Raw genomic sequence first — 21936 nt, 5'->3', positions numbered from 1 at the left:
TGTCCTGCCCCTAGGTTCTTCAGGAATAAAGGCTTTGAGTTTTAAGATTCATTTGGCATGAAATAATTTGTCATGCCAAATGAATCTTAAAACTAGACGCAGACAACACAGAGAATGGACTTGAGGACATGGGGAGGGGGAAGGGTAAGCTGGGACGAAGTGAGAGAGTGGCATGGACATATATACACTACCAAATGTAAAATAGATAGCTAGTGGGAAGCAGCGTAGCACAGAGAGATCAGCTCGGTGCTTTGTGTCCACCTAGAGGGGTGGGATAGGGAGGGTAGGAGGGAGACGCAAGAGGGAGGAGATATGGGGATATATGTATACATATAGCGGATTCACTTTGTTATACAGAAACTAACACACCATTGTAAAGCAGTTATACTCCAATAAAGATGTTTAAAAAATTAAAAAATTAAAACTAAAAAAAAAAACTCAAAGGCTTTCTGACGCAACATTGTTAGAGCATTTTTCTCATGTTTCAAATGTACGGTTGACCCTGGAATATATGAAAATTTGGGGGTTCATTTAATTTTATATTGCATTCCATAAAGCAGTGTTATCTCACTCTCAGATTTCAGAGTCCAAAGAAAAGCATAAATGATGAGGTTTAGGGGAGGGAAAGGGTCCGGGGACTGCTAAATCTTCCCCAGTTAAGGGAGATACCCCTTTCTTTCTCTTTCCCCTACCTCCCCACAAGCCACAGTAATGTGTAATAAGCTTAGACCATCCATAGCTGTAGGATCTCTTTTTTCTGCGTATGGTTAGAACAAAGCCCATTCTCATGAAAATACTGAGGTTCTGTGGTTTTCTAATTGTGCTCACAGAGCACTGGGGGTTCTGCGGGCCCTCCTGGGTGAAGAGGGGGAGAAAACTTGTAGGAAAAGAAGTACGGCTGAGCTGGGGATCCTGGGGGCTCTCCATCACCACTTTACCAGAGCAACTCAACTTTTATTAAACTTCACATAACCTTGGATTTGAAGAATGGACTTTTGCTCTGTGGAAAAGAAAGTTTGGAAACCACTATTCTAGTTAATAGTTGTGACTCAGACCCTACCTAAATTACCAATGTTGAAAGAATTGGGTTACAACAAAATGTAATTCACCCTAAACCTGTACTGAGCCAATGTGGATGATTCAAGAAGTACCGCAAGGTCTTATCATGGAAGTGGTGGTTAATAGAAGGATGGTAACAGCATTTACCACTCTTGGCTCTCCCAATACGTTATAGGTACACATAATGAATGCTCCAAGTCTCTCTTTTTTATTTATTTATTTTTATTGAAGTATAGTTAATTTACAATATTGGGTTAGTTTCAGGTGTACAGTAAAGTGATTTGGTTATACATATACATGTATATATCTGTATTCCTCTTTTTGAATTCTTTTCCATTATAGTTTATTACAAGATCAAAGTCACTCAATAGAAGTTGAGGTGCTGTTTAGCGACCACTGTGAAAGAATGAGGAAGCCTCATCCTTTCCCCAGGGTTCAGAGGTCTCCTGCAGACTTCCTGTCCTCTGCAAACGTAGCAGCAGCAGCTGACCCACGCCAGCCGGGGTCAGCAGCTGAGGTGCCTACTTTGGAGCAGGCAGCATGCACCGTTTTGCCAAATGGCATTGCATAATTTTTTCCCCTGATGTTTAAAGTGGGACTGTTTGTTAGTAGTATTTTTAAATAACATTTATGCCATTTTCTGATTATAAAAGTAATATTTTGAAAGGTAATTGACTTCAGGCTATTTCTGCTTGCTGCTCAGATCTCTGAGGCCAAGAATGACAAAATCTGGCTTCTCATTAAAAGTGGGGAGAAGGAAAAATGATAGGGAGAAAAACAAACTATTTCAATGAACTAACCTGCAGCAAAAAAAAAAAAAAAAATTTTTGTTTGTTTACCTGTGTGAGATTAAGATGTGTGGATGCCACAAATATTTTCACTTCAGTAAAAACTTCCAAAGAACATTCTTTTTATGGCTGTATGCTACAGTGTGTCTTATAGGCGTGCTGGCCTTTGTTTAAACATTCTCTTATTGTTCACTTTTAAGATGATTTCCATTTTTGAGTTATGATAAATAACATTGTGATGAACATCTTTGAGCATAAATTGTGGCCTGCACAGAAGATTATTTCCTCTGTATAAGTCACAGTAAGTAGAAATAGCAGAGTTTCTCACACTATATTTTTTTAAATAAATTTATTTATTTATTTATTTAGGTTGCGTTGGGTCTTCATTGCTGCACGCGGGCTTTCTCTAGTTGCAGGGAGCAGGGGCTACTCTTCATTGCGGTACGCAGGCTTATTGCAGTGGCTTCTCTTGCTGCAGAGCACAGGCTCTAGGCGTGTGGGCTCAGTAGTCGTGGCTTGCAGGCTCTAGAGCACAGGCTCCGTAGTTGTGGTGCATGGGCTTAGTTGCTCCGCGGCATGTGGGATCTTCCAGGACCAGGGCTCGAACCTGTGTCCCCTGCATTGGCAGGCGGATTCTTAACCACTGCGCCACCAGGAAAGTCCCTTTCACACTAAATTTTAATGAGATGCTCCTTCCTGGTCTTCCCCTTCCCTTCACTATTCCATGTTCTTTTTTTTTTAATTAATTAATTTATTTGTTTTTATCTTTGGCTGTGTTGGGTCTTCATTGCTGTGCACGGGTTTTCTCTAGTTGCAGTGAGCGGGGGCTACTCTTCATTACAGTGTGCAGGCTTCTCATTGCAGTGGCTTCTCTTGTTGCGGAGCACGGGCTCTAGGCACACAGGCTTCAGTAGTTGTGGCATGCAGGCCCTAGAGCGCAGGCTCAGTAGTTGTGGCGCACGGGCTCAGTTGCTCCGTGGCATGTGGGATCTCCCCGGGCCAGGGATCGAACCCACGTCCCCTGCATTGGCAGGCAGATTCTTAACCACTGCGCCACCAGGGAAGCCCTAGTCCATGTTCATTTATTCTTTGTGACCTTTCTTTACATGGTGCCTTTAGCAATTTCTGTATATGCCTCTGGGTTTCTATCCTATTTTCTTTTCAAAGATTCTTCTGGGGATTCTATTTTCATTCAGCTGTTTCAGTTGTCCTGGTTGTCAGATTTGAGCTCTTAATCAGGGACAGTGCTCTCAGAGCTGACGCAATCTCTTACCATCTTACATCCTATTATACTTTAGAAGCTATTCCCCAGGATCTTTCTGTACATAACTTGGATCTTACATTCTCCTCTGCTTCTAATACTCCTGCGTTTTCAAAGCGTATACTGAAATGGGTAGAAAACAGGCTTTATAACACAAACCTGCACTTTCTGAATTCTATCTCTTTCCCTGGGAAATCCCTTATGCTTAGAAAGCATGGCTTTGTATAATTCTTTTAAATCAGAGTTTCACTGGGGAACGTGGCAGAGTTGCTGAAATTTGTACTCATTAGCATCCAAGTTGTAGTTAAACACCTTTCTATATTCAGTGCTTGAGTAAAACAGGCCCAGAGACTTTACCAGCCATCTCCCTATGGCTAAATTAAATGAAGGCAGATTTTAAAGTCTTTGGAAACACAAAGAGATTTCAAATATATCCAAGTGTCTTCATTTCTTAATGATTTCACACTTTACTTTGGCACTTTAAGCCTCTGAAAAAAATCAGCTCGGGGGTTGTTTGTCTGTTTTCAAAACTCTGATTTAAAGGTCGGCATCTTCTGGAAAGCTCCAGAGGGCATAGCAGACCCCAATACTGCATGGCTGCCAACATTCCCACCACGGCTTCCCCACCCCGTTCCGCCTTCTGTCAAAGCACGCGGCTTACTAACTCCACCATTAGTTTCTCTGCTCTGCCATGGAAACTGAATAAAGAGTCCTCTCCATGCATGAACATATCTGATAAGATTACACAGAGCATCCCACCAGGGGAAACTGGGGCGATTTAAAATGCAGCCTGCCGCATAGCACAGGGAGATCAGCTCGGTGCTTTGTGACCACCTAGAGGGGTGGGATGGGGAGGGTGGGAGGGAGGGAGATGCAAGAGGGAAGAGATATGGGAACATACTGTATATGTATAACTGATTCACTTTGTTATAAAGCAGAAGCTAACACACCATTGTAAGGCAATTATACTTCAATAAAGATGTTTAAAAAAAATAAAAATTAAAAAATTAAAAAAAATAAAATAAAATGCAGCCTTTCTCTCCTTGCTACAAACTCTACAGCATCCATTTTAATGAGAAAAGGAACCTGACCAGGGCTGAAATGTGACCCAAACGCACCTGGATGACCATGACAGTTATTAAAATATTAAAATACTTCAGTATCAATGGGCAAATAAACATCTTTCCATCATGCCCCTCCCCCCACTCCGACATCAGGCTCCTTCCTTGGGACTCCTCACCTCCCCAGGGTCCAGCAACTAAAAGTTTAACATCTGGCACAGCTGGGGCTCCAGCACCTTAATCCAGCCCCACCGGGCCAGGGTCTATTCCAACTGATGATCTAGTTCAGTAGTAATAAGTATTTTGAATATAATTCTCGAACCAGAATAATATGTCAGCTGACCTCAAAAATCATGGAACATATGTTTACTATCGTTTTAGGGAAGTGTTATTTTATTCTCCCCTTCCATTATTCAACGAATATGTATTAGCACCTGCTGTGTGGTAAGCAGAGCACAATCCTGCCTCCAGAAGCTCACAATCTAGTGACAAAGACATATAACTGAATAACTAACTTCAATACTGTGTAATAAATGCTACAACGGGGCAGGTACAGTGGGCTCTCGTGGCCACAAAGGAAAAGGTTTGGGCAGGTTTACAGAAGGTGATGACGAAGATGAAACTTCATTGGAGTAGGGGCAGCTGTTGTAGTGGGAAGGATGATTCAAGCAAACCTAAATAGACCACAAAAGGGCCTAGAAGCCAAAAAGAAGCAGACAAGTTCAGGGAGCTACACATAGTTCACTGGGGGTAGATAGAGGGAAGTGATGAGGACAGGAGCTGTGGAGTTAACCCGAAGAATGATTTGCTTTTCACTTCTCACAACTGCGTTTAAGCTGAGGATGAACTGTAGTTGGCGATGCTCTTTCCTGGGTATCTCAGAGTACTTGCGTTCCCAAGCTATAGTCAAACTTGCCAAGGTTTGCCTGCTCACTATTTCATTCCCAAGACTGCTCGGGAAGCCCACCAAGATCCTCCTGCACAGTAAACCCATCAGCTATGAACACGAAGATGCACAGGCAGGAGTTGCTAGTCAGCTCTGGTGGAGACAGGGCCATCGCCAGGGCTCCTCCAGGCTGATGGCTCCCCCATGGTGCCTGACACTCAGTGAATGTCTGCTGAATGAATAAATGAATGGATGAGTGGGGAATAAGTTACAAGGACAGTTTTGGAGACTGAGCTCTCATTAAGCGCCTCGTAAGTGCTTGACTAAGTGATCATGGCAATTCAACAGTCATTGCTTCCAGATAAGGGTGATACTTTTAATACACACGTTTTAATGGGAAAAGACCAACACCTTGTTAATTGTCTCCATCTCAAAACCGTTCTCATTCACTGTTTTCAAAGCCTGAACCGAGTGATGAATTTTGAAGTTTGAGGGAGAGGGATTCATGAGAGCTTTGCTACCGTTTCACCCTCTACCTCGCCTACTGCTTCTTGCCTCCCAACCTCCATTGACTCTCTTTCCTCCTTATTCTTTTTTTTTTTTAATAAATGTATTTATTTATTTATTTATTTATTTATTTATTTATTTTTGGCTGTGTTGGGTCTTCGTTGCTGTGTGCGGGCTTTCTCTAGTTGCAGCGAGTGGGAGCTACTCTTCATTGCAGTGCGCAGGCTTCTCATTGCAGTGGCTTCTCTTGTTGCAGAGCACGGGCTCTAGGCATGCTGGCTTCAGTAGTTGTGGCATGCAGGCTCGGTAGTTGTGGCTTGCGGGCCCTAGAGCGCAGGCTCAGTAGTTGTGGCACACGGGCTTAGTTGCTCCGCAACATGTGGGGTCTTCCTGGACCAGGGATCGAACCCATGTCCCCTGCGTTGGCAGGCAGATTCTTAACCACTGCGCCAAGAGGGAAGTCCCTCTTTCCTCCTTATTCTTAACTGGCTGATATCCTAGGATTACCAACTCATGCCAGTTTTCCCTGGACTTTTGTGGGTTTAGCACTGAAAATCCCACGTCCCTGGACACTCAGGCCCAGGCCCAGGTGAACTGGGACAGTTTGTCATCCTTCTGATGACAAAGAAGATGAAGAGCTTCTTTTTAGGCTGGAGACATTCTGAAGACAATAGACCACTTCAGTCACTTCAGTGGCAGGGAATCATTAGTGGGAGAGAATTTCCAAAGCCTTGATCTGAATCCAGAAAGAGGAGCATGAATTTGCCAGGTGAACAAGGTAGGAAAGGGCATTCTAAGAAGGACCAGCATCTGCAGAGGCATGGGGGTTACTCCATCTGAGTGAAACAGAGGTCCAAAGAGCAGCAGGAGGGCAGAAGGGAGGAAATGGAGAGATTTCTAATTCCGGAGCCAGATTTTTTAGTAACAAAACAGCAGGTAACACACATATTCATATGCAAGTCATAGTTGCCAAAAAGAAACCCTTCTGAGTGCCAATTTAGATTAGCTGTGCTCTTGCTTTCATCCGTTGCTGTGAATAATCAAGAATTTGCAGAACTTCCCACTATTCCCAAGTGTGGTCTGGATCCAGTCCCACCTATTACACTCGTCCTGTTAGTTCCTACTGTTAACATGAATAAATAAGAAATCTGATGTGACTAAACACCACCCCAGGCTGCATGATGTAGCAAAAGGCTAATTTATTTTTGACCTACTACTTATGTGTAAACATCTGACTCAGAGCATCTTGCCTTCTCTCCAGGTACTCAAGCAGCTAAGTTGATGAAACACCTGAATATTATGCAGCAGAACTTGGATTCATTTCTTCTCTCTTCTAACTCTGCTCTAAACATCTGTTTTCCCCTGCAGAGGCCTGGATTCATCAGCAGAACAACAACATAGCAATTTTATATATAACCATATTCTTGACTGTGAAACTTCAGTGCCTATGGAATGTTCTCCTACTCACCATGGCTTTCTTAACTCTCCTGATAATCAAGTCACTAACACTAGTGTTTCTTTGTAGTACAACAGTCCACCAAAACAACTACCTATCATCTGCACCACATTGAATTGTGCTGGCTTTGTTGGAGTGGGCACCTCTGTTGCCTACCAAACACCCATTCTCTTTTTCTTCCTTCCTAACAGAACCAGAATTTTGCTCAGGTGTAACAGCCAAGTGCCTCAGGGGAAGGTGACTACCACCAAAGTCAGCCCCACCAAGGGTAGTGCCACTGTTTGCGGAGTGATTGGCTCAGGCACGGGCTAATGACCCAGTGATGGCCAATGAGATGCAAGAGAAGTCTGCTAAGGGCCCTCACTCATTCTCCATAAGGAGCCACTGGAAGGTTCTGTGGGTTGTCCTTTTTAGATGGCTGCCCGATATTGTTGTAGCCATTTTGCTGCCAGCCTGAAGATGTAACCAACACTGAGGACGGCAGAACAGAGACACAAAGAACCAGACACCAGATCACGAGTGTCTGGCCAGTGCTCTTATCCTAAAATACCTTACTCCTAGACTCTTTCTGAAGGATGATTTTTGGGGTGTTGGAGGTATGAATTAAACGTCCTGACTTATTTCTTGGAACTAATTCCATTCAGCTAATTCAGTGCCAATGTAAAAATCATTTTCATTAATTCACAATAGCTAAAATCATGGTTAACTCTGACATTCTCAGGCAATATTCATCATTGGTAGCAATAGGTTATTCAACCTGAAAAACGTGAAAGGAAATAATCATTGATAAAGACAAAATGAAAATAGGAGCTTAACGTGAAAAGGTAAAGGCCTCTGAGAGCTCTTCTCTCCCATTAATAGAAAGCATTCTGTCATCTGAGACGTAATATACTACAACTGAAAAACTCCTGAGATGAAAGCAGAAGTTAACTTGCACAGGAAAGACGGATAACGGATAGGATAGAACTCACTAGGATCCTGATAGTGACATTTGACCAAAAGGTAGAATTGTTGAAATAAGGAAGCTGGACCAAAATTACTATAAATTGATCACGGATATTAAAAGCCATGAGATTACAAATCAACTATACTTCAATTTTAGAAAAAGGAAAGGTAAAAAAATAATAAAGGAAAAAATTTTTAAATTAAAGCCACGAAATATCCTTTGTGTATGAGATGATATTATTAGTTCATGATCAATAAGACAATTCCCTCATTTTGGTGAAGGATTAGCACTGAGCCAGCCAGACCCAATTATCCAATGCCTCTTTGAAGACAGTTGGCCAAGGTGAGATGTGCAAGTTCCTGAATATCTCTAAGCCTTGGTTTCCTTACCTGTAATTACAGTAATACATAATCCAAAGGTCTGTGGAGAGGATGAAGTTAGATGGTACATGTGAAGCCCAGAGCAAGTGTTTTGTACACTGTAAAGTCCCAATTTTTGAGCTCCTTTTCCTTTCTCCTTCCACTCCTGATATGACTGAAAGGGTCATTGTTCCCTTGCAGTATTAGGTGAGTAATCAGAGCCATAATTATAGAGACCGATTTGATTGGGGGCAGCTATTTCCCACAGATGGCTGCAGGCAGAACTGAAAGTCAGCTCAAGTTTCCTCAGCTCCTCGGAATCAAATGCTCCCCCAAAGGACCACCAATGTATGGCCTAAGAAAGTACTTATCACTAGAGTGTAATCATTTTTTTCTATGAATTTCTTTGCCACTAAATTGGACGTTGCTAGAAAGAACCCAGAGACTAGAACAGAACCTGAACATAAAAGATGCTCAAAAAAGGAAGGGAGGCATGGAAGGAAGGGAGGAGGGAGGAAGGGAAAGAAGGAAGGTGGAAGCAACAACCAACCGAATGGGTGATGTTTAACTTCTAGACCAGGGCTGTCTGCTGTAAGTGTAATGCCAACCCTAAAGGTGAGCTACATATGTAACTTGATATTTTCTAGTAGCCACATTAAAAATGTAAAAAAGAAACTGATGAGATAAATTTTAATAATACATTTTACTTAGCACAATATATCCAAAATACTATCACGTCAATATGTAATCAATATGAAAAATGATTACAGGATTCTCAATTTTTTGTATTGTCTTCAAAATCTATTGTGTATTTTACAATCGCTGAACATCTCAATCCAGACTGGACACATTTCAAGGTGCCCAGCTACTCCCCACCCCACACCGTAATATCACTCCAGGTCAAGAACATTCCTAATTCACTCTGACTTATGAAATGTATTCATCCCAAATTCCAGATTCCTGCCGTAAAATTTTTATTTAGTCTGGTGTTGTTGGTTAATAATTAAAGTGGCCAACACTGCCAAGTAACAGCCTGAATGTTAATTGATGGTGGGAAGGAAGACTCTTTCTTCCCACTAAAGGATTTATATGCATCCTACATTGAGAAAAAAATGGGAATAGGAACTTTAGCTAGCCCCCTCTATGAAGACATCTAATCAGGTCTCACTGTACACCCGAAGGTGTGGGTGAAATAGAGTATTTTGGTGCAAGACTCGAAGAGCACAGACACTATCATTTGTCTTCATGTCCCCCAGTACCAAGCACTGTGTCTGGCATATAAAGAGTGCAATAAATACTGGCATTAAATGTGATTGAAATTAGTCGGGAATCACAAGTGAGAGTTCAATCAGAGCTACTTAGGGAATTCATGGGGTATGACTAACAGACTTCTTGGGTTTTTAAGTGAAAGAGTCAGTCTTTTATTAGAAAGTGGAAAATATAAAATGACATAGTGGGAAAGAAATAAGATGGCAGAAATCCCTTAAAGTACATGAACCAGAGAGCACAGGGTATATGATTAATATTCAGGGATTGTGGAAAAGAACATTTATGCATTCATTCAACAAATATTTCTTAAGCTACACCAGGCTCTGTGCTTGGCATGGCCACATAAATGTGAGTAAGACATTGGTCCTGCCCTAAGGGAGTTCTAGACTAAAGAAGAGACAGATAGAGAAATAAATAACTTCCTACCCTGTGATGTGTTGAAAAGTATGCTATAATGGAGATATTTACAAATTAGAGTGGGGTCAAAGAGGAAGGAGTGACTATTTAGGGAGTTCTGGGATGGCTTCATAAAGAAAGGGAAAATAAGGCCTTGAAGGATGAGTAGTTGTCTGCCAGGCACATTTAACAACATGTACAAAGGCACAGAGGCAAGAAAGTACATAGAATGTTCTAGAAATGAGAGTAATTCAGTGTAACTGGAGCAGAGCATTGGGTGAAAAGTAGAGAGTGGGAGGAGTTGATGTTGAAAACGTAGACTGCGTCCAAATCACAAAGGACCTTGCATACTCTGCAAAGGGATTTGGACTTTAGTCTAAAAGCAATGTGGACTCACAGACATAGAGAACAGACTTGTGGTTGCCAAGGGTGGGGGTCGAGTGGGAGGTAAAGATTGGGAGTTTGGGATTAGCAGATGCAAACTAGTATATATAGGATGGATAAACAACAAGGTCCTACTGTATAGCACAGGGAACTATATTCAATATCCTGTGATAAACCATAATGGAAAAGAATATGAAAAAGAATATATATATATATGTATAACTGAGTCACTTTGCTATACAGCAGAAATTAACACAACATTGTAAATCAACTATACTTCTAAGAAAATAAATAAACAAACAAACAAAAGCAATGTGGGACCAGTCAAAGTTTTAAGCAGGTACATGATGGGATAGAATTTCCCCACCCACCTGAAGTTAGAAGTGATCATATGACTTGTTTTGGCCAATGACATGTGAATAGAAGTGACGGGGGTCACCTATGCATGGACGTTTAAGAGCCAGTATATGCTTTGCCACCTTCTCTTTTACCTCCAGCCAGTGACCAGCAATCTTAAGATACTGGCTTTTCTGTCAGCCTCAGTTCCTGAGTGATTACAATGAACGACAGTGGACTTGCAACAGGAGTAAAAAATAAACCTTTGTTGTCTTAGCCACTTCGATTTGGAGATTATTTATTACCGCAACAAAACTTCAAGCTATCCCGACTGATATAGGATATAGAAGTGGAATAACATTATCAGATTGATATTTTTAAAAGGTAACTGATGGCAATATGGAAGATGAATTAGAGGTAGGAGAGAAGGTTAGTTACAGGCAAGGAAACCAGTAAGGAAATATTGCAATAGTCTAGGAAAGAGACGATAAAGGCCTAAAATTAGAACAATAATAGTGGAGATGAAGAAGATGCGTTATACTTAGGAAATATTTAGAGAGCAAGATCAGCAAGAATTCAGTGATTAAGAAAATGTGGTTTATAAATATTTTAGTCATCTGTTTCTTTATATCAAATTACTCCAAGTGTATCAGCTTAAAATAATGATAAATATATTATCTCACAATTTTCTGTGGGTCAGGAAGTTCAAGAACAGCTTAGCTGTTCTGGCTCAGGATCTCTGTCAGGTTGCAGTCAGTAGATTGTCCAGGGCTGCATCATCTGAAGGTTTGACTGGGGTTAGGGGATCCACGACCAAGATGGTTCACTCATACGGCTGACAAGTTGATGCTAACTGTTGGCAAGAGGATCCAGTTCCTTCCCCTACAGACCTCCCCATACGGCCGCTTGAGTGTCTTTATGATATGGCAGCTGGCTTCCCCCAGAGCAAGTGACCTAAAAGAGAATAAGGTGAAGTGGCACTTTCTCTTATAACCTAACCTGAGAAGCCACACACCATCACTTCTAGTATATTCTTTGGTCACACAAACCAATCATGATACATTGTTGAAGGGGGACCATAAAAAGATTCAAACAGAAGGAGGTGAGGATAATTGGCAGCCATCTTGGAGCCTAACTACCGCAACGAACAAGATGGAAGTTAAAAGGCTGACTCTACTTCCGGCTTGAGTGATTCGATAATGGGATTAAGCAAGATACAGAACACAAGAGGAAAAAAATCAGTTTGGGAGAAGAGGGAGGAGATAATTACTTCGATCTTGGATCTGCCGTGTGGAAGACATACAAACAAAGATGCCTAATCATCATTTGAAAGTAGGAACATCCTAAGAGAGGTCAGAGTTGAGGATTTAGGAATCAATGTTATCCAAGTGGTGGAGGAAGTCAAGGCAGAAAATAATATGGTCCAGGAAGGATGTGCAGAAAGAAAAGGGAAGAAACACAAAACCAGGAACAGAACCTTATGGAGAGAGTCCTTTATTCAAGGAATGGGGAGGAAAAGGAAAGGTCAGCAAATGACAATGACACAGGAAAGAAAGGATCAGGGAAGTAAGCAGAGAATGAGGGTTGTTTGGATCCAGAAGGCAATGAAGGAAGTAGTTCAATGAGAGCTTCAGCAGCAATGTCAAGTGATGTACATAAAGCAGTCAACTAATATGAAACTGAGGCAAGCCCACTGGAGTTCACAGTTAAGGTGGGGGCCACGTAGTAAATGTTAGAGGTGGGATGTGGTGTTCGTCTAAATGCATTTTTTCACTCTTGAGATTAAACCTTTCCTCCCATGCAGTGGAGGTGGCTTCCCTCATAACAGGTCCACAGTGTAACATCTTAAGTACAGGACAACCACAACTCACCCATTATGTAAGAACTAGAACGTACATTAATTAAAAACTCTCTTTATCATGGATTCACCATGCTCCAACTATTGGTGATGGAGAATGAATGAATGGGTCAAAGCACTGTCTCCCTTGCCCAGACAAGCATGCCTTCAGGAAAAGCTTAGGGCATTGATAATCTTCTTAGGGCAACAGGGAAGCTACTCTACAAGGGCCTAGAGTTATATGGTAGAAATACCACAAACCGGAATCACGGGATTTGAAAATAGTACAAAGAGATCATCTTAATGAACTTTTTCATTTTAAAGATAAAATAAGACCCAAGAAGATTAAGTTACATGTTTACCGTCACGTAGCTTTTTTTTTCTTTTTCCTACAGCTGGGTCCAGGCTTCCGGACATCGTGTCCAGTGCTCTCTTAACTCCATTCCATTTCTTCATATTATTTTACACACATGCACACACCCACACACATACCTATAACTCTCTTATCAGGAGAACATGATATTCAGAAGTCTAATAGGCATCCCCAATTTAACATAGCTAAAACAGATCTTGACTTTGTTCCTCAAAATGTATCTCTCCCTGTCTCCTCCATAACTGTAAAGTATACACCCACCCACACCCTAGAAATCTTCCTTGACATCTCTCTCCTGCCTTCACATCCCACACTTCATTCGTTAGCAAGTCCCACTGGCTCTACCTTCAGAACATGCCCAGAAACAGACCACATTGCACCACCCTGGTCTGAGCACCTTGATTTCTTCCCTGAACTGCTGCAGTGGCCACCTGGCTAAGCTCCATGCTTCAAATCTTCTCTGTTACAGTCACAGCAGCCTGAGGGATTTTTATTTTTCAAAATATAAGCCAGATCATGTCATGCCTCTTCTCAAAATCCTCCAGTGGCTCCCAATCACACTCAGAATAAAATCCAAACTCTTTCCTACGCTCTATAGGCCCCCACATACGCTGCAACCTCATCTCCTTAAACTCTCAGACCTACTCATTTCACTCTAGCCACACCGCTCCTCAAACACCTCGAGTTCATTCCTAGCTCAGAGTCTTCTCACATGCCGTTCCCTCTGCCTGAACGTTCTTCCCAAAGATTTTCCCACAATTCACTCTCTCGCTTCATTTAAGTCTCTGCTGAAGTGTTACCTCTTCAGAGAAGCCTTCCCTGGCCATGTTGTCTAAAATAGAGACCCTTGCACAGACATAGAAAACAAACTTACAGTTACCAAAGGAGAAAGGGGATGGGGGAGAGATAAATTAGGAGTTTGGAATTAGCAGATATAAACTACTATGTATAAAACAGATAAATAACAAGGTCCTACTGTATAGCATGGGGAACTATATTCAACATCTTATAATAAACCATAATGGAAAAGAATATGAAAGAGAATACATATGTGTATAACTGAATCACTTTGCTGTACACCAGAAACTAACACAACATTGAAAATAAACTCTACTTCAATTAAAAAAATAAAATAAAATAGAGACCCCTGCCTCCCCAACATTCTCCATCCTCTTATTCTGCTGTTCTGATTCGTAGTATGACCAACACCTGACATTGTTTTACACTTTTATTTATTATTAGTCTTTCCCTGCTGGAATTTCAGCTCCATGGAGGCATTTTGCTCACTAAAAAATCTTCAATGCCTTAAAAGCACCTGGCCCATAGTAGGTACCCAAAAAATATTTGTTGAATAAATCAATTAGGATTGATCCTAAGGTCAAGAAATACTCAAATGGCAATATTATTTTTAGCCAATAGAAACTTAATCCAGTGACTTACCAGAAACTGAAAGCAGAAATGTCATGGGCATTGCTAACGTTCAACGTAGTTGCCTTTGGGTGTTTTTTTTAATTTTTTTATTTTTTGGCTGTGTTGGGTCTTCATTGCTGTGCACGGGCTCTCTAGTTGTGGCGAGCAGGGGCTACTCTTCATTGCGGTCACGGGCTTCTCATCGTGGTGGCTTCTCTTGTTGTGGAGCACGGGCTCCAGGCACGCGGGCTTCAGTAGCTGTGGCTTGCGGGTTTAGTTGCTCCGTGGCATGTGCGATCTTCCCAAACCAGGGCTCAAACCCGTGTCCCCTGCATTTGCAGGCGGATTCTTAACCACTGAGCCACCAGGGAAGTCCCTTGCCTTTGGTTTTGTAGACAATGCATCACAGCAGCCCTGAAATCTTTGTCTAGGATCAAATCCCAGCCCTAATATGCTCAGGAGCCAGTGACCCTGAAAAGACAGGAGATGATATAGAAAAACCAAAATTCATTACTGCTCGAAATTAACAGCTCTGGCCATGTATTGTCAGTACCTACTGAGCCTCCCTCACTCCCAGACGTCGTGGTAGGAAATTACAGAAATAAACTCAGTCGCAAAGCAATAAAGGGCACTGCTATAAGGGATTCAATTCCTCTGATTCATTCATTCATGTTTTCCTTTCATCCAGCAGTTTCATTGAGTGGATACTATGTGCCAGACACTGGTAGGTTAAAATCCTTTCTGGAATAAATAGTGTTTGCTATTGTTTTTGTTCCAGTGATGACACACGGTTATCCCTGTTATCCCACACTAGCCACCATCATCTTCATCATTATTCCTGCCATGTTGGAGGCATGTGAAGGTCACCATGGGAACCCAAGGAAAGTCATCTAGATGTCTGCTGATGTATGTTTCCTACCATGGGGAGAGATGATGATATATACCAAGCAGTCTCACCTATACCTCCCAGCAAGTCATTTTATTCTAAGAATTGATCTATCTATCTTGGACCATAAAATCTAAGTTACCTGAGTCGTGGGGGTGAGGGAGAACAATTGGGCTTATTTCAGAGAGGAAACTCCATTCCCCTACTTTGGCAATATTTTCCCAGTTATAATTTAATCCTCAGAATCCATAAGAACCTTAGTTAGGATGAAAACAGATAAATGAATGGCTGCAGTACATGAAAATCCATGCTTCCCTTCTAAGAGTTTGAGCTAGGTGGGTACCATATTTTAGCTTTTCACATCATCCTTTCAAATATATCATGATACAACAGAAACTACTTAGGAGATAAGAAGATGCCAATACCATTACATGCATTTAGAAATAATCCGTTGATGACACAGAAGAAATCAGATGGTTCACTTTTGCCATGTTTTTCAAAGACCTTCAGTCAGGCTAAATGCCTTCAAAAATAAATGAAGGGGGGAAAAATAAAATAAAATAAATGAAGGGAAAAGACGGAGTGCCTGTGCTAAAATTTTGGCAAAGAAACAACTGAAAGCTACCTTTGAACCCATTAAAAACCCACTTCTGTCTGATTCTCACCAAGAACTCCTTATATCTCCTTGGAATTCTGACTTCCATCCAAATATCCATAGAACTTCCCTTCATTCCTGGGGGGCCTGTTGTCACTAAGAGTTCCGAACATGATGCATTTGTTTCCTTGGGCTGCTGTCACAAATTACCACAAACTGGGCGGATTAAAACAACGGAAATTTATTCTCTCACAGTTCTAAAGGTTACAAGTATGAAATGAAGGTGTCAGCAGGGTCATGCTCTCTTTGAAGACTCCAGGGAAGAATCCTTCCTTGCCTCTTCCACCTGCTGGTGGTAGCCGGCAATCCCTGCCTTGTAGATGCATCATGGCAAGTTCTGCCTGGTCATCACAGGGTCATCCCCCCTCTCTGTGGGTCTCTGTGACCAAATATCCTTTTCCTTATAGTCATTGGGTCTAGGGCCCATTCTAATCCAGTGTGGCCTCATCTTAACTTGATTACATCTACAAAGACCCCATTTCCAAATAAGGTCATATTCACAGGTATCAGGGCATTAGGACTTCAACATATCATTTTGGAGGACACAATTCAACTCCGAATCTTCTACTCTGAGAAAAATTCCACCAAATGGCATTATAAATGGCATTCCATCTTTCCTTCCTTTCTTCCTCCTTTTTACAAATATTTATGAATATTTACTATGTGATAACTCTATGTTCTGCTATGGAGGGTAGAAAGATGAAGTTGATATTCTCACATTCAAAAGATTTAGACCTACCTAGTAGGAAGATTCAACTGTACATACAAATCATTATACAAGGCAAAAGGTGGTAATTGCCATGAGAGTCATAAACAGAGTGACACAAAAAATACAGAGAAAAGAAATCGATTCCAGCTGGGGAGAATCAAGCAAGACATTTGAGCTTGACATTAAAAACTATCCTGGATTTGGATTTTCAGAGATTAGTAAAGCCGTCTCCAGTTGAGCTGGGTGAGCAAAGGCACAGAGGCAAGAAAGCACGGCATGTTTAAACATTTATCAGTGTGTCTAGGACCCCTCATGTGTTATTGCTGCAAATACATTTCAGAAATGTTCACAGAAAAGAGATTAGAAGAAAAAGCTCCAAAAAGCAAACCAACAGGGATCATCTCTGGGAGGTGAAAATTTCCTTCCCTGCGTGTTTTTATATTTTTTTCTAATTTTCCTCAATGCTTATGCTTTATTTTTAATTAGGAAAAATAATACTTTTTTTTTTCAAGAAAGAGTTTCACATCACCTCAACGTAGTTTTCTCCAAAAAGGAGAAGAAATCAAATCTTTCCTGATACAGAATTATAACTGCGTGAGACGACTTTAATCGTGTCACTTGTGACAGGGAGGAAGAAAACGACCAGGAGATGGAGTTGATCAATCAGCGGGCTCCTGCGGATACTGGCATTTCAGTCTGTACTTGAACGCAGACGGGCAACTCCGGTTTTCCTTTAGGTGAGCAATGCCTGCCCTCTGCTGGTGATTCAAAAGTTAGCTACCAAGGGCAAGAGTTTTTCTTTCCCGGCTTCCTAAAACAAAGTGATGAAGAAACAAGAAATATAAACTCATCATTCTGATTATAAAGCCATTCGTTTTGTTACTTTGGGTTTTGAATTACTTTAAGCGTAGGAGAGAAAAGTCTGTTGATTCACTTTCCTTCTTGGGCCAGTAGCACAGCCGGTCCTCGGGCTGGGACTTCAAAATAGCTTGTTCCCAAGTCAGGAATTCGTTCAGTTGGCGGGAAGGAGGATGGTTCGGTTTGTAGGGTGTAAGAAAGCAGGGGTGGCCGGCGGCCCCGGCGCGCTTAGTGAGGCCTGGCCGGGCTTGGAGGCCGGCGCGTGGCCGCAGCCAGGGAGCCTGAGGCCCAGGCCTCGCGCGCAGGCGCCACCCGGCTGGGCCGTGAGCCAGCTGCGGGCTCGGCGGAGAGGCCTCCCCGGTGCCGGTTGGGTCTCTGCGGAGCAGAGCTGAGGCTGCGCCCGGGCCCGGGCCGCGGGCGGGGTACAAGGCCCGCGGGCAGCTCGGCCGCGCGCCCGGTGGATGAGACAGCGGCGGCGGCGGCGATGGACGCCCTAGAGGAAGAGAGCTTCGCGCTTTCTCTTCTGCCTCTGATGCAGAATTTGATGCTGTGGTTGGATATTTAGAGGACATTATCATGGATGATGAGTTCCGTTTATTACAGAGGAATTTCATGGACAAGTATTTACTACTGGGAGTTTGAAGACACGGAAGAGAATAAGCTCACCTCCATGCCTATTTTTAACGAATGTATTTCTTTGGTAGAAAAGTATATAGAAGAGGGCTTCCCTGGTGGTGCAGTGGTTGAGAAACTGCCTGCCAATGCAGGGACACGGGTTCGAAGACCTGGTCTGGGAAGATCCCACATGCCGCGGAGCAACTAGGCCCGTGAGCCACAACTACTGAGCCTGCGCTTCTGGAGCCTGTGCTCCGCAACGAGAGGCCGCAATAGTGAGAGGCCCGCGCACCGTGATGAAGAGTGGCCCCCACTTGCCGCAACTAGAGAAAGCCCTCGCACAGAAACGAAGACCCAACACAGCAAAATAAATAAATAAATAAAAGACTGAGCTCTTAGTTTAAAAAAAAAAAGTATATAGAAGAGCTGCTGGAGCGGATTCCTGGATTTAACAGGGCGGCTTTCACTACAACTTTACAGCACCGTAAAGATGAAGTGGCCGGTGACATCTTCGACATGCTGCTCACATTTACGGATTTTCTGGCTTTTAAGGAAGTGTTCCTGGACTCTCGAGCAGAAAAAGAAGGCCGAGGACTGAACTTAAGCTGCGGTTTAGTGGTGACTTCATTGTGCAAATCATCTTCATTGTGCAAATCATCTTCATTGCCAGGTTCCCGGAACAATATGCGGCCCCAAGTCCCACCTCCAGGTATTGGGATCTTTCTGGACATCACCAGCCGAATAGACTGGGAGAGGCTTTGGCTAATGATGTCAGAAGAATACATCTCAGAAAGACTGACTGTTCTGCAACTTTTCATTAATGTTAAGTATTGATGGGTCAGAAGAAAATTACCTGACCTTCCAGGGACACGTTCTTGTCTTCAGTAACCCTAGTACTCCTCCCAGAGTAGACACCTCTCTCAGGGGCTTCTGAGTCTGGCTCCTGCAGCAAGCCCAAGCCCAGCATTCCACCTGGGGGGCCCTTCCCCAGCATACCTGTTAGCGTGTCCATATTGGGAGAACCCACCATCACCAGCCCTCTTGCCCAGCGGGCCTTGCATGTCCCACCAGGCTTTCTGTGCACTCACAGCTTACATGGGTCAGAGTTTCAGTCCTGCAGCCTCTATGGGGTTTTTGGCTGGGAGTATTTAATCTAGAGTTTAACTCAAGCTAGCTGCCCATCTCAAGATTTTTGAAAATGCTACTCTCACAGCTAGTCTTGGCTGTAGAAATCAACTTAGAGAGAGATGTCCTTTACCTAAAAGCTACATGTGAAAATCAATGTCTGGGCTTCCCTGGTGGCACAGTGGTTAAGAATCCACCTGTCAATGCAGGGGACATGGGTTCGAGCCCTGGTCCGGAAAGATCCCACATGCTGCAGAGCAACTAAGCCTGTGTGCTACAACTACTGAGCCTGCACTCTAGGGCCTGTCAGCCACAACTACCGAAGCCTGCGCACCTAGAGCCCGTGCTCCGCAACAAGAGAAGCCACCGCAGTAAGCCCATGCACTGCAACAAAGACCCAACGCAGCCAAAAATAAATAAATAAATTTATTTTTAAAAAAAGAAAATCAATTTCTAGTCTTCTATGTGTAGTCCTTGTATCACTGTCTTCTGCTGGTCCTGATGTAGTCCCATTGTTTCTATAACTCATTTACGTGTTTTTGAAAAAATATTTTTATAGATGAATACTCAGGCTAACCTAGTGGATATAATCTTGGAACTTCTATGATTACCCACTTCAAGATCAAAGTATTATATGCTGTGTGCTTTTTAGCTGTTAGTGCTATGAAAGCAAAAATGCTTTCTAGGGCTTCCCTGGTGGCGCAGTGGTTGGGAGTCTGCCTGCCGATGCGGGGAACACGGGTTCGAGCCCTGGTCTGGGAAGATCCCACATGCCGCGGAGCAACTGGGCCCGTGAGCCACAGCTACTGGGCCTGCGCGCCTGGAGCCTGTGCTCCGCAACAAGAGAGGCCGCGACAGTGAGAGGCCCGCGCGCCGCGATGAGGGGTGGCCCCTGCTTGCCACAACTAGAGAAAGCCCTCGCACAGAGATGAAGACCCAACACAGCCATAAATAAAATAAATGAATAAATTTTAAAAAAATGCTTTCTATGTTGGTATTCCTATTTTACTGGGCAACAATGAATATATGCTGGAAGTAGTCTAAAAGGTATTCCTTTCTTAGAGCATGTTAGCGTTTGTGCAGGTTTGCTTAAAACCCTTTCTCTGTAAATCAGCTCCTTAGGTTTCCTGTTGGGATAGGGGCTCTGCACTTCCTTCTCGCTGTCAAAATAATCCCACCAACATAGCGTTCTGCTGGTCTAGCTCAGCACAAGTAGGAGATAACAAACAGCTTCACTGGTCATCTGTCTGCTTGGATTGGTTTGGCTTAGTACAATGTTTGATAGAACATTACTGACCAGAAAACATAGATGTCACATCCCTCGAAAGAAAAACCATAATAGTTCAATTCCCAATGTGCACCTTAGTTTTTTTGTGGTTGTTGTTTTTATTTTTATTTTTCAAGTAAAAATAAGAATCTCTACTGACTTTTCACTTGGCTATTCTGGTTTTAAAGGATGAGCTATAGGCTATGTGTTTTTCTGTACCAACGTGGTGCTTATTAAATACTTTCATACCATTAGTAAAATTTGAGGTGTTTTACAAAAACAAAACCAAAAAAAGAAAGCAGGGGTGGGCGAGTTCCTTGCCTGGTGCCTCAGGGCAGGTAAGGGGTTTGCACAGAGTAATGGAGAGGCCTTGACACCAACAGGAATCGGATGCTCTCCTAATTCAAGAGGTTTGATTAGGGCTTTTTCTGAATTAAGCTTGATTGGGTGATACTTTTAGAAACTTTAGAAACTATAGGTTTCTCAACCTCAGCACTATTAACTTTCAGGACTGGGGCTGTCCTGTGCATTTTAGGCTGTTTAGCAACATCCCTCACCTCTACCCACCAGCTGCCAGTAGCACTCCCGGCAAGTTGTGTCAACCAAAAACACCTCCAGACATTGCTAAATCCTCCCCCACCCAGCCCCCAGGAGCGGAGACAGATTCGCCCCCTGCCGAGAACCACGGCTTCAGACCCAGCTTCTTTTCCTTTTAAAACCTGGGTGTATTTACAACCCATCAGGCCCATTGTGTGCAAACCAGCAGGGATGTGAGGACAAAGCACGAGGGGTTCAAGACACCAGTCACCCTAGGCCCAGCCCCTCAACCTCCTGGGGCTTGGTTTTATCAGCCGTAAAATACTGTTATCATAACCTTTATCTTGCAAGACTGTTGTTTATTTAGTTAACAAAAACTCGCTAAGCACCTATTATGTGTTAGGCTGTGTGGTGAGGACGGGCATGTGGAATAAACATGTCAGAACATGAAATTACCGTGAAGAACGTGAAGCACTACATGTATGTGCTTCTGCGGTAAAATGAATAATGAACCTTTGGAAGGTGGCACTTTTAGAAAGACCGAACACAGGCCCACAGCCTTATTCACATTTCTGAAATGCAAAAAACTCTGAAAACTTTTTCTTTTTTCTTTTCTTTTTTTTTTTTTGGCATCCATTTGGCATCAAAATCTATTTGCTGGCAAAACCTGACGTGACATGGAGGAGGCTCTGTACATTTTTTATCGATCCTGCTGAGTATGAATGGTCATATTTTTCTGCACAAATATTAATGTGTTAGGTCAAGGGGTATTTCCCCAGACTGTGCTGAGGGCTTTAAATTATATATAACATGTGCACTGCTTTACTTTTCTAAAACCCACAGCAGCTGAAGGCCAAAACAGAGACAGAGCCAGGGGTTTTGAATAAGGGACTATGGACCTGGTCTGTGTAAATTAGCAGGGAAAAAGCAACACAGGAGCTACACCCTCACCCCAG

Source organism: Balaenoptera acutorostrata, chromosome 17 (genome assembly GCF_949987535.1).
Source record: "Balaenoptera acutorostrata chromosome 17, mBalAcu1.1, whole genome shotgun sequence".
Taxonomy (NCBI): domain Eukaryota; kingdom Metazoa; phylum Chordata; class Mammalia; order Artiodactyla; family Balaenopteridae; genus Balaenoptera; species Balaenoptera acutorostrata.
Note: the sequence above shows the minus strand (reverse complement) of the source record.